Below are 12,000 nucleotides of genomic sequence, written 5' to 3' on the forward strand. Positions count from 1 at the left end.
TCTCTAAGCACCTCTGGGAATATCTTAAATATTGTACAGATGCTTTTACAGAGAATTACATTAATGTGTCATTAGCAAAAATCAGCATTCAACATTAATTTAGTGGTTGGAGCTTAGAGGTGACACACCCCTCTTTTTTTTTTTCACGTACATCCAAATCACTGTCTATGTTAGTTGCTTTGTGCACTAGATTTTCTATATAGTGTGCTTCTTTTCCCAGATATGGATCTTGTGAAGGGCTTCTCGCTGTCTGGAACCCACAGGCCTCCCTGTTGGTCTCCACTGCCTTGAATATTTTGACCTTTTTGGGAGACCCTCTTCCAATGAGTCCACACACTTCCTTTCTTAAAACTTTCTCTACTATACAGCCATTTATGGGAGAGTAAGAAAAGAAGAAAGCATTTCAGGTCAAGAAGGGGCTATACATAAAGACAAGAGGCAGAGTAGAAATCCAAGATATTTTGAAGAAAAAAAAAGATTGGATTTCTATAGTGTTTTAATGGAAATGAAAGGGTGAATGCTGCCTGCAAGGTGGGCAACGGCCACCCCATGACCTGACAGAAATGTATGCTAGTGAGAACAATCTTCGATCTTTCATAATGAAGCACAAAGGAAGGATTCACCAGGGCCCTTGGGCCTGGACTGGGCTTGAGGAAGATCAGCTCTACGGCAGAGTAGAAGATCCCTCTAAAAAACAACCACCATATACTCTAGGATTCCTATTCTTTTTGTCCTTTCTGTTTCAACAATCAAGTATGTCGTAAATCTCCCAAAATCTGGTTTAGAAAAAGGTGTGAAAAATCATGATAGTATCTATTTGGTGGTTTCAATGTATCAAGTGCTTTAATTGCAGTTTCTCAATGGATTCTCACAGTAGCCCAGTAAGGTAGATACTCTTTATTACAAATCCCATTTTACCAATCAGGAAAACGAAGCACAGGGGTCAAATAACTTATCAAAAATCACACATTAAGTTAAAGAGGTATGTCAAGCCTGTCTAAAGGGAGAACAAGTAACCACTATGCTTAGTGCTTTTCACTGAAACATATAGTGTGGTCTGTAGAACTTAATTGTAATATTCCTACATGAGGGTTTTAGGTATTGCTAAAAATGAGCTGCCTATAAGGGGAGCCTAATCAAAACAAAGAATCAAGCAAAATATAACCAAAGACATTGAAACTAAGAGAAAACTGACAGTACCCAGAGGGGAGGTGGTAGGAGATAATGGGGGGTGAGGGGGAAGGGTTTTCAGGAATATCTAGAAAGGACACATGGACAAAGCCAAAGGGGGGTAGGATCAAGAGTGGGAAGTGGGAATGGCTGGAGTGGAGGGGGGTGTGGGGAGAGGTAAAATGGAGACAACTGTACTTGAACAATTAAATAAAAACACATACATACATACATACATATGTAAATTAAAACAATGAACTGTAGATGGCATCTGAAAGAACCCCATGAGATTAAGGCTTTGCTTTGAATGTTGCTGACACACAATATAAGAAATAGGAAATGTATTTATTGGTATCCAGTGAACTCTCCCTGTGGATATTATTTCCATCTGTAATATAAATGAACATCTATTAAGGCACCATAGTATTTTGTAGGTGGTTGGCTAAACACAGTAATATATAATTTACTGATGTGATTATTTCACAAAGACATATCTACTAGGTTTTTTTTGTATGTGAATCTTTCCATATGATTCATGAGGCACAAGCACATCTTTATTTAAATGCTAGCTAAACATTGGAGATGGTCTAATAATGTTTTCATATTTTGACTCTCACAGTTGATAAATCCGACCAGCTGATATAGCTTAATAATCAGAAATAGTATAAAAGAAGAAGCAGAAGTAGTATTAATTTTGCATGTAATAAATACCAGGTGCCATCTGTATAGTATCTTACTGATTTGCCAAACAAAACTTTGGGTAGGTATAATTACCCCTATTTTATAGATAAGGAAACTGATTTATCTGTGAATAAGTAGTAATGTTGGTACATGTGAATCCCAAACTGTGCTCTTTCCACTGCAGTGTATTTACTATGTTAGGCTTATTCTGAACATTAAAAGTGTGTAGACATCTGTGGTGATTATATATATAGACATACACACATACGCACACATATACACACATGATCTATATATATATATACACATATGTGTGTGTGTATATGATATATAAAACAAAATTTGAGTAATGGCTTGAGCTTATTGACCCAACAAGGCAACATTCTAATGATAATCATTTGGGTAATTGATACCTAGGCTAAGGTACAGATTGTGTCTTAGCTATATATTTCCAGTTTCTGATACATGTTAGAAACTTTGTCCATGCTTGAAACATGTTTGCTAAATGAATGGGTAGATGAATGAATTAATTTTGTGTATCTCTTAAGGCAGAAGTCAGCATTTTTTTTCTATAAGTGGTCATATAGTAAATATATCTGTGGGCTTTCTGGTGTCTGTCACAACTACTCAACTCTGCTATTGTAGCAGGAAAGCAGACATAAACAATAAATGAAAAAAGAACATAAGGAGTGTGGCAGGATTTGGCAGGCTATAGTTGTCAGCTCCCATCTTTAGGCAAAACAAGCCATTTCAAGACACTTTTTAGTATTCTTCCTTATGTTGCTTCTGATCTCTCTAGCTAAAATTTTATGGTACTTGTTCTGATTCTAAAACAGTTGGCATGTTTCCTCTGATCATGTTCAATTGCTTCAGCCATTCCTTATATTATTTTGAGTTTCTTCACTAACTTAGCCTTTCTTCCAAATTGTGTTCCATTTGTTTGTGGAACACAATCTCATAAAAGCTAGTATTCAAAACAAAAAGCAGTGTTACATATTGATATGGAAACTGAAAAGTAAAGCAGGTTCAATTCTTACTTCCCTGTGTATACTACAGTTGTAATAATAAAGCCTAAGGTAGTATTAATGTGTGGGAGAGACATCAGTCACATTTCCTGTTTATTCAGAAGTCATACTTTAGTTCTATACTCTTGTTTAAACTGTCCTATATTAAGGCATGTTTGGGGGGGAAAGGGTAAGGGCCAAGTTCAGAATCTCATATTTTTCATTATATTGCTGTCTTATTTTATTTTAAAAGATTGAATGATGTCAAGTACTAGTTTAAAAATAATAGAACACCTATAATGATATTCATTCAATGCATCATGTTACATTTAGTTCATTACTCAGTTATTTGTTTTCATTTCATGTATTTCATGAACACACACTTGTTCATTCATTCTAAGATATTTATTGAATGCTTGTCCTAAGATAATATCATCATGGTCCAATTTTCTCTACATTCCCTGGCTCATATTTATGGTCCATTTCTTCTTTATCTTCCATTTAAGTCTTATCTTCAAAAATATTCCATTTGGTTCCTATTCAGGGACGCTGGCTAAGATTCACTCTATCAGCTGTCCTTGATTTGGACAATCTCAACTTGTATACCCTTCATGTCCTAACTTGCCTCTTGAAACTTAACTTGTTACTCAAGTCAAGGGAAAATTTCAGGCAGAGAGAGTAACCAGTTGGAGCCAGAGTGAAAACCATGACCTAGCTTCCAGATTCTCACCCAGTGTTCAGTGTTTATTTATTTTCTCTTCTCTTCCTCTTCCTCTTCCTCTCCCTTCCCTTCCCTTCCCTTCCCATCCCTTCCCTTCCCTTCCCTTCCCTTCCCTTCCCTTCCCTTCCCTTCCCTTCCCTTCCCTTCCCTTCCACCACACCACTCTACTTCCCCAAAGTGGGAGAAAAGTATAACTTCAAATTACTGAACACAGGCAACACTAGTCGCCCTATCAATATGATTTCCCCAAACAAACATACTGAAAAACAAATCTGCCTTACTCTCTTATAAGTACCACCTCTGTAGGTCTTATAAACTACCTTTTCACCTCCACACCATTACCCAGGCTTCAGGCTGATACCAGTTCCTTCATAATTTATCCTAAAAATTATGACATTTTCCACCCCCTCTGTTATTTAACTTAAAATACTTGTAAAAATACATCAGAATGATATTATTAAAACATCAGTCTGATGACATCTGTCCTGAAGAGAAACCTGTGTTACAAAGTTTATACCATGCCTGCATGTGTAAGTCTTCATCTGTTTGTTGGTGTACTTTTTGGTATGTGCCATTGTGATATACCATTGTGATGTCAAATGTAGTGTACCATGTCACTGACTGTATCGACTTGGCTACACCAGTTCTGGGTGTCATGAGCAAAAATGGACTCTCTTGAATCCAAAAATATTACTCACAAGAAACGGGGGAGCCATTTGCTGAAATCAGATGCACTGGAGTTGTAAGTTAAGGTGATCTCCTTGCAAGTAGGTCATGTACAACTTTGTGTCTTCCCAACCCCAATTAGAATAATGAATGAACTGATCTGTGTTGAATTCTTTCTGCAGCTCACAGGTTTATATAATGATTCTGCTTAACAAAAATAAATGACCCCAGAATAAATTTAGAAAGCCTGACTGTACAGTTCTATCAGGAGGTAAGCAATAGTTTCATAGAGGTGTTTTCCATGGTCTGGAAGAACACTTGACTTAAAGGTTCCTGAGTAGATTATGCTGTGCAAAACCCTCTTATGTCTTGGTGAGAAGTCCTGTCCACTAGTTTCATGTGTCATCTGAAGTGTTTCCCATGCTTCTTGCTTTGCTTTATGGATGCACATCTCCACAAGGGCCACACAGTGCAGCTTTTACACACAAGTCCCATCCTAGTTCCATACTTAAAGCTTTACATCTTCTGATGTTTAAGAATTTCTCAGAAAACCTGTCCCCAAAAATGGTTTAAATAACCTTTTGAAGACAAGTAAAATATAGAACTAAAGCTAGTAAGGTATTCCTTGATGTGTAAAAACCACTTTCTGCCTCAGTGTGACCAGGTTAAATATGTTTCTAAGAATTTTGTTATCTCAATTTTCTGTTAGAGGAATTTTTCTGACACCTTGTGTTTATTTATCATGTTAAGTCCTTAATTCAGTAATTCAGTACAGTGGTGGGATAATATCACTAATCCAATGATGCCACATACATTTAAATAGAAAAGTAATGACTCAATCCAGAATTAAGAATTGGTAACTTAAATAAAGAACTGGTGATGCAGAATTTCTTCAGGAACAGAATGAAGAGGTACAATGTCTTCCAGACAAGAGACTATGGAAAGGTGTGACCAGAGTTGCACTGTTCACTAGTTGTAAAATCCTAACTTCATTCTCTTCAAATTACATAGAATTAGGTAATTCTTTTCTTCTGATTTTAAAGACTGCCTGAAGTAATATTTTACAGGATTGCAAATTGTTCTGACTCCATTTCATGACTGATAAAATTCTTACATTTATGGTAGAAAATGGAAGTCCTGGTTCCGTAACTAATCTTGTAAGTTTTCTGAAACAGAGAAGTCTTGAATTTTTAGTAGAAAAATAGCATAATTAAAAGTATCATTTTGTTCTTTGAAAATAGGCTGGCATAATTAGAGGTTTGGGTTGAACTAACCTTGAAATTAGTTTTGAGATGTATTTTATAGGACATATATCTTAATATAATAAGTTTGCATGTATTTATATATATAGCTACTGATTTATCTATGTTTGGATTTCAAGAGATATAAATACATTAGTTTAATGTTCCAATGGTGGTATAATTATAGATATTATATAACACTGAAGAATGTTTTCTGACTTACAGGCTTAAACATATCATTATTGACCGCTTACTGCCTAAGCAAAAATATGTTCAAAATTACAATAAACTTATTTATGGGAGACAGGAAGATATAATGGATAGCCTATGGGACTTGGAGTCAGTCATATCTGGGTTCAGTTCTCAGCTTCATGACTTCTGAATTTTTTAAGCTCGCCTAAGGTCAATTTTTGTGAGAAACAGACTCTGAGATAGAGTTTTTATGCAGGAAGTTTGTTGAGGACTGTGTTGGGATCAACATTGTTATAGATGTCCCAAGTAGAGAAATGGTCCCGGCCTTTGTACCCCTCTATTGGTCAGTCATTAGCTGTGAGCTGCCTTTGGGGAGTGAATGCTCTTGGGCAAGGCAGTTCTCTTTGGTGGAAGGAGGAAAATTCCCAGAGGGCTCAGCAATGAGCCATTGAAAACCAAATAATGTATTTTGTTTGCATTTTGAAAAACACAACAACAAAACAAGCAAACAAAAACTTGGGTAAATAAATTAGTCCACAGAGCCTTGTTTTCCTCATTTATAAAATTGAAGTGACAATGTTATCTTATAGAGTAATGAGATATTTTAAAAGTCTACAAAGTACCATACATGGTAGATGTTCAACATGGCTTCTGAATATTGAAAAATCCCACACAATCACTGCCAAGTTAGGGAGGAAAGGACAGGGCTTCCATCCTCGTTTGGGTCGCAGAGATCTGGCAAAGTAAAAGTAAGGCAGGCAGATGAGATGCTTCCCCATCCTACCTAGTGGCTCACCAAATAATATTTTCCAGGGATTAACTTGGCTTTTATTTGTATTTTGGCATTTTTTAAAATATAGAATAATTTGGAGATTTATTTCTGAATGTCCTTGATTCTTTCTCTCACACATATAAAAATTTATTTTTGTTTGCCAAAAGAAAAAGCTAAAGAAAGAAAACATGTTGCCAGAAACATCTTGCAGGTTGAGTTTTCATTCATCATGGGGGACAAGTTTTCTCCTGGACCTATTAAAAGAAAATAACTACTTTAAGTATTTGGCATCTTTTTTCTAGATATTTTTATGCAAAATCAGATGCTACATTTACATAAAAATACATATGTTTTAGCAAAAGCAGGATCATATTATGCATACTATTTCACAACATATTTTAACTTATTAGTGTTTCATGGTTATTTTTCTAGGACACATAATATGAATACATGATTTTAATAACTTTAGTGTTCTATTACATTCTATTGTACCATAAAATATCTGGTGGATATTTGGGCTACTTCTATAGGTTTTCACTATTTAAAACAGTGCTATAATAAGTGCATGAGAAAATTTAATCTTAATGAATAATGCCAAATTGCATCGAACTTTACTAGCAGAAGTTTTATTCCACTTTCAGGGGTCATGGTGAAAACTCCATTATTAGGAACAAAGGTCACAGCCAAGTGTCTATCTGCCATGGAACAGACCACACTGCATAGGGACTGAAAAATCTCTGTTTTTAGTAAAGAGAGATTGTGGTTGAATCAATCACCAAATGTGCACTAGTGGCATTTAATTAAAATAGAAGCCTGTGACAGTAAGCTCATAAATAGATTTTCAAGTCTGGTTGATTTGGGTTTAAATCTTGACTCTGATACTAATATTACTTACCTTGTGGTGTTAGTATATATGTTCAATTAAAAACATGTTTAATTCGTGTTCAAGCATGTTTAATTACACCTGTATGTAATATGCATGTACATCATACACATGTCACCCTCATTGTGTCATGCTTGCCATAAAGCAAACATTAGGTATACATTATTATTATGCTTCTGCAGAATGCATATCTGAGATTTCAACAGGATGTTTTATTTCAGTGTTTTTCTCTGACCTCCTCATTTCTCAAAGAGAACAATGGCTAGAAACATTGGTTGGGTAAATAATGCATTATCATAATTACAATTTCCCTGAGAAAAGTGTCTTGCTGTTTGAATATTCAGCATCATAATTACAATTTCCATAAGGAATGTAGAACAGTTATTATAAACAACACAATAATCGCTTAGTCCATAAGGGGGAACTGATTATTGGGGTAGCAAGGAGGCAGACGAATCAAACACTGTGTTCTAATCAGTATTCAAGAGTAGAAATAAAGAAACAGAGAATAAATTATATCTCTTAAAAGACTCTTATCTGAATTTATTGAAAAATCTTATTATGATGGAAATTTCCATGGGTTGATTAAGTGCTGCCTATATAATTTTTCCTTATATATAATTTAGTTTTGTCATTTTTATTAAACATCCTCCCCTCTGTACCTCTACTTATTGCCATCCACAATGGCTGTACCCCCAGAAACTTTAAAAAGCAAACCATTACAAAATGCAAAAAGCACAAAATATTTTTAAAACAGTTTAACAGGAGAGTTTCATCAGGATATTTCTCTTTCCACAGTTAAATGTCTCCTTTGTCAAGGAAAAATAGGTGAAGGTTTTTTTCTTTAAATGCTCTTTTAACTGTGTTGCCTTAATTGGCTTTCACTGAAATTTTCTTTTTCTTACTGTCTTTTTAATTTTTTAGGTGAGATGAGCAAAACAGAATGCAGCTTTCAAGGTTGGTACTTTTCATGGTGTTTTAAAGCCTCTCATTAATATGAAACAGAATATGAAAGAAGCAGAGCAAAATATGTCCCTGGTTTTTCACAGATAGTGATTATAAGATGTTATGTTTTTATTTTTCTCACTCATGGATGGAAAAGTACAACATAGACTGTAATAGAATGCAATATAGCAATCAAATATAATACCTCATTTAATCCTTAGCGAAACTGTGAAATTAGAAATATTCAATATTTCCCCCTCTCTCCATCATCCATACATCGTTCCATCATCCACCACTCACATTTTTCAGTTCATATTTATTGCACACATACTGTGTGCAAGGCCTTGTCATCTGATTTCCTTCTATTCATATGATTTTTTGGCTGACCTTCCCCATATTCCCTATCCCTTACGTGTTTCCAGCCCTTCTTGCTGTCTCTGACAATAAACCTTCACTGACTATGACAGGTCTTCAATTTAACTTGCCATATCTGATAAATGAGTTGCATTTCCACAACATTGCTCAGCTAATATGTATTCAGATATGTCTACTCCCAAATAATTGAGGCAAAGAGAAAATCATCAGTGTGATAATAAGGAAAGGACTCCTCTCCATATAATAATGAACTGTGTAATGTTTTCCACAATTGTGTGATGTATATTATTATATAGAGATTACTATCAAATATTTAGTACTATATTTATATATAGTAATCTATAATATCAGTTACCCTTCCTAAAAATTTTAGCATACTGGTCTTCTTTCCCTATACCGTTTAATCAGTCTTAAGACTTTCTGAAGAACAGGTATGTTAGTACCATAAATTTTAAAACAAGGAAAGCATTCCAGACACACATGAAATGGCTTTTTAAAAGAATGTCAGTGGCAGATTCAAGCAAACATCATGGAGCCTGTTAAATCAAAATTAATAACAGAGTACTCCTTATAGTAACTTAAGGTTAATAAATATTGTTTTAATCTTGGGGAGACTGCAGGCTGGTGAGAGAGAGGAAATCTTTCTGAAAGGTTGAAAGTCATTCTTCTTGGTAATAGAAGTGATAGGAAATCTGAAGGGCAGAGTGGGAGAGCAGTGTAAAGGAATAGAACCAAAGTCCTTTTGTTTTGGAGAGATCTGTGGAGGGATGTGTGTGTGTGGTCCATGAGTATCAGAGTATATGAGGAAAGAGCCCTCCCTCAACTGAGACTGACTGATTACTTCAGACCAGGTCATCAGTAAGCAAAGACCATGTAGAAGCTACCTCTTGGTGCTGGAGCTCATAGTGAGCCTAAAGGCAGTGGATCTGAGTGAAAGGTCCCATCTTGTTTGACTTTTTTGAGCGAGGCACCTGATACTCCAAAGCCCACTAGATTGATGACATAAGTAAGGGAGCTTGACAAACTTCATATACAAGCCCCTGGACTCATTTTGATGCACATCCTGGAAAGTGTGTAAACATGTCAGACTTAGACTCTCTGACGTAGTGAAGAAAATGACATTGGTAAGTTGATGTCATTGAAACTGTCAGTTATGTCATAACCTAAGTAAAACAGGATAGTACTAAAAATTCTTAACCTGACTTCTGAGGTAGCAAGATTCAGAACTGAATTTATGTGTGGACACACTGGCTGAAGGGTTTAGGGCTCTGCAGGTTCCATTTACAAGGATCAGAAACACACTGAGTTGAAATGGAATTATGGTCTCCATACTGGATTTCACAAATAAATGGTAAAGCTTTATTATCTTCAATCTTGTAAAACTACAGTGGTTAAGGAGAAATTAAAAAAAAAAAGAACTTGATGGCTCTAGACCCACCTTCAAGAAATATTTAAATATTTGATTGGAGCAGCCCACTTTCAAATCTGCCTGTGACACTCCATTTATCCCTTCAGTGTCCCGTGGGTGCTCTGCATGTGTGTTTATGCTCTATATGAATGTTTTCAGTGGCTTTTGTTAGACAGTCTAGGTATACTCAGGCCCTTTTCATGAAAGGATATAGTGATTGCAGATTTTTATGTCTAAAAGTACTACAACTATTTTTAAATTTAGTTTTTTTTTTTCAGATAATAAAACTCAAGTCCTCAGAGGTTAAGCATGCTATTCAAAACCACAGGGTTCACTAGAGACCAAATGGGGACCACAATCACATCACTTAACTTCCTCCTTGATTTGGGCTTTCTCAGACTGTTTGGTCAAGAAGACAGGAAGTCTTTTATAAGGATGAAAACTTCCTGAAACACTGCAATCTGTGTCATCTTGTTGTATGAATCTCTTATTTATCTCATCTCTTGTCCAGCACTTCTTAAATGTTCTTACTTCCTAGACTATATCATGACTTCCATATGGGAAGAGCTCATGGCTACTATTTCTTTGTATTTCACCACAGGTATAAGGTTCCAAAGAAACATTGTGCAGTTTATTTTGATTCTAAACCTTGTGAGAAACACTAAGCCCCTACTTCCCTTTCAGCTCAGTAAATTCCATTAACATTATTTGTAAAAGATCCAAGGTGACCAACAGCAAAAAATAATGTGGTTGTGTTTTGTTTCTGGTTTTGGGTTGGCTGTTTTGCTTTTTGTTTGTCCACTCTGCTACAGGGTTGGAGAAATAATATATCAAAAATGAACTCACTGGAATATAGTGTGCTTACATATCTGTATATTTTAGAATGTGATGAGGAGAAGGTGGTCATAAAGAAACATTTAAATGATTTCATTAGCTGAGATTACTTGGGTTTAATGGCTTTCAAACTAAGCCAACGGAGAGACTGATGAGGACAGAGAATGCCTGTTGAAATATGCATGTATCTGGGCAGGCAGCAAGGAGGGCCGGAAGTTTAAATGTTGGAATGAATGGACTCATTTTTTAAACACAGAAGAAAGGTTACAAATAAGAAAACTAATTTTTTATTACAGTTTCTAAATCTAATTTCCTTTTTTCCTTCCTGTGTATTTGAAAATAGGATGTGGCTTTTATTTTCATGTCAGAGCTATTTAATATTTTCACACTGGGAGAATTGTGCTTGGATTTGAGTACCACAAATTTGGAAGGCTTATAAGCAACCTATTTTGCCATGCTTCTGTGTAGTTATACAAAGAAGCACAGATTAAATAGCTGTTAATTAAAGAGAAGCTCCAGTAATCAATTAACTTTTTCAAAGGTCATTTTGGCACATTCTATGGTTTTTCAATGAGAAAAATTAAAAAATTAAGGCAGATTGTAGAAATGTTAGTAAGTTTGGTCCCAGCCACATATATATACATATATACATATACAGCAATGAGGATGGTGATGGAGTCAATGTTATTGCTATTGATAGAAGAGTTGGGCAGAGCCAGCGTGTATAGTGGACAGAGCAATGGATTTGCTTCTAGTTGAATCAGGTGATGAGTTAGGTTATGATTATTAGCATATTATTACTATATTACTTTAAACTATGAAGCTCTGTTACCTTGATAAAAATGAATGCTAAATTTAAATCTTTTTTAATGTAAACAATTTTGTAATTTACTCTAGCTCAAATCCTGGCCTTATCACTTACTTTGAGGAAATAATTTATTCTTTTTTTATTTTTTCTGGCTTGTTTGCTTATTTGTTGGGTTTTATTTCCCTCATAAAAGAGCTATTTTAGGTGCATGATCCCAATTTCATGTTTGACACAAAGCAGTGAGCTCTTCTACAATTCATAACTATTTTTCTCTTTGAGGAGCTGAGAAATGTGGTACCT

At 35.3% G+C, this 12,000-nt stretch overlaps 1 protein-coding gene across 3 annotated transcripts in view; it reads left to right on the forward strand.

The window, feature by feature from the left end:
* Positions 1-12,000, forward strand: part of LINGO2 (leucine rich repeat and Ig domain containing 2) — a 1,215,855-nt gene that overhangs the window by 815,109 nt on the left and 388,746 nt on the right. For all 3 annotated transcript variants that reach the window (XM_036021522.1, XM_028531934.2, XM_036021521.1), the window contains one exon: positions 8,255-8,287. The gene's annotated coding sequence lies outside the window, so the exon portion shown is untranslated. The remainder of the gene's footprint in view (positions 1-8,254; positions 8,288-12,000) is intronic.

Source organism: Phyllostomus discolor, chromosome 3, assembly GCF_004126475.2.
Source record: "Phyllostomus discolor isolate MPI-MPIP mPhyDis1 chromosome 3, mPhyDis1.pri.v3, whole genome shotgun sequence".
Taxonomy (NCBI): domain Eukaryota; kingdom Metazoa; phylum Chordata; class Mammalia; order Chiroptera; family Phyllostomidae; genus Phyllostomus; species Phyllostomus discolor.